A 2,432-nucleotide genomic window follows, 5' to 3' on the forward strand; every position below is an offset into this window, starting at 1 on the left:
CCGGGGGTCTCCCACCTGAGTGTGATTTTCAGTTATAATACAGAGGAACTAAAATAAGGTGTGGGAAACGGGCATAATCATCAATACAAAAGGAAAAAGGGGAGGAAAATGATTAGCAGGGCCATAATGTTGGACTAAAAGGTGGATATTTGTGTGCTACTTTTGGAGAGAATATTAAACTGTCAGCTGGTGAGTGAAATTAGACACAATACTGTTAAAAGTCTTTAATTTCTTATTTTTTCCCCCCATTGGTGAGGGTGGAATTGAACTTTTATTATGCTTTCTCCCTTTAAATCAAACTTCACGAAATCTATAATAATGACGGATCAGTGTGTGTGTGTGTGTGTGTGTGTGTGTGTGTGTGTTGTCTGCAGGTGGTTTTGGGAAGAGGAAGTGGAGGAGGAAGGTGCAAACCCGACATTGCCTCAGGCTCTGAGACGTTAAAAAAATTCAAYCTGCAGATTTTCTTTATTCATGATGTAAATGAGGACATTTAATTTAATTCATMACAATCAGTTCAATGTGACATGTATGAACATTATTGTGTTGAATGAGAACTTATCTTAGGATTTTCACAGTTTATTTTGTCATTTATCAGAATCTTCTTGAAGATGTAATCCGAGGCAGTGCTTGGTCCATGTTGGGGGTTTTGTAACAGCGTCATCCAGGATCAGGTTTGTGGCAGAGCAAAGTGTCATAAATCAGATCTAAGTCTGACACTAAAGAACACAAAAGAACTATTCTTACACCTCGTTTCAAGTGAAGCTGAGACGCTTGAGAACTGACTTTTTGTCTCAGCTTTTAGCTAAGAATCTGTTTACATTTAAGTCCACTCTTAACAGCATTCTTTAGAGTAATTCTAAGTTTGATAAAAACAGAGCTGATCTCAGGTCAGCAGAGCGTTCAGGACTTACACACTTTTGTTTCTTCATTTCAGAAATGTAGAAGCTAAATTAGTTATTTTATTCAAGATGAAAATTGAAACGTAAAATGTTGGTCTTTTTTTCAGTTTTGTCACCTAACATAATCTTTATAAAACCAGTCAGTCAGATTGTTCACTTCATTATAAATGACCCAAAAATTATGTTGTTTTTACAGAATTAAAATTAACATCTGGTTGCTGTATTGTTAGTCAAATGAATGTTTTATTATTTCATTTTGAAGTGTAGAAAATATTTCAGACAAATTACAGTCATGATCGGTCCAGTCTGCTGAAGTGGCCTTAATCAACTGCAGGTTTGGACAATYTAATCTGAATATTGTTCTTTTGGATCTGAACCTGCAGGTTTCAATAACTAACAATGAGTTTTAATTGAATCTAGTTAAACACAAAACAACTAAATCAAAGTATAATTCTGTTTATTTATGTTAAATGTCATTAAACCAAATGTAAAGATAAGCAGTGTTCTGGTTTTATGTTCAAAACTGTCTAAACTGAAATAATGTTCTGGATCAATTTTCAACTTCTGAAGATATTCTTACTTTTTTTAAAATGGGTTCTATGTAGAGTCTACACCTGACTGGACTAATCTGAGTGCAGTAAAGAGCACAGGATTGTTCAGGGGTCTCATTTATAAAGGATTGCGTGGAAACCATACTAAAAGTGAACGTACGACCAAAAGACGGAAATGGTGTACGCCAAATTTTTTTTTCAAATTTATAAAACCGTGCGTACGCACGTTTCTGCGCATCTTTCCTTTATAAATCACAGCCGCATGTCAGAGTTTGCGCACGAGGTCCTCCTCAGGTTCTACCCTCTACACGCCCACATTCAACCATAAAGAGTCAATGTAAAGTACCTCATGAATGTTAAGATGTAATTAAATCAGTCAGATGATCAGTGATTGGTTCAGACACGCTCCGTTGTGTGTCTGGAGGCTGACAGGTGCTGACTGACAGCTGCTCACGTGAACTGATTGTCTGTAATTGACACAGGTTTTCCCTCATTTTGCTTTAATCTAACCATTTTTATTAAAAAAAACTCAGCTTCAAATTAATTTTCTCTCAGAGCCTGCAGGACAATAAAAACAATAAAAATTAAATTAAATAAGTCAGATAAAATTAAAAGTAAGTCCCCCGCTCTTCTCCTCGTCCTCTCCCCCTCCTGCCTGCTCTGTTATCCGCGGCAGACACCCCCGCCCCGCGCTCACACACACATGCACTCACCCCCCGTGCGCGCGCGCATGCACACACACATACACACATCCGTGCGCGTGTGACAAACACAGACTTTAAACGTGAAGTTTTATAACATCCACACTGGTGAGGTGGATGCGCCCTGCGCGTGTATCCAAAGCGTGACTTTTGCTGTCCTGCTGTTCTTGTCGGGGAGGGGTCTGTGGGCCAGGGAGGGGTCTGTGGGCCAGGGAGGGGTCTGTGGGCCAGGGAGGGGTCTGTGGGCCAGGGAGGGGTCTGTGTGGGTCAGGGTTGTC

Source organism: Austrofundulus limnaeus, unplaced genomic scaffold (genome assembly GCF_001266775.1).
Source record: "Austrofundulus limnaeus strain Quisiro unplaced genomic scaffold, Austrofundulus_limnaeus-1.0 Scaffold2620, whole genome shotgun sequence".
Lineage (NCBI taxonomy): Eukaryota > Metazoa > Chordata > Actinopteri > Cyprinodontiformes > Rivulidae > Austrofundulus > Austrofundulus limnaeus.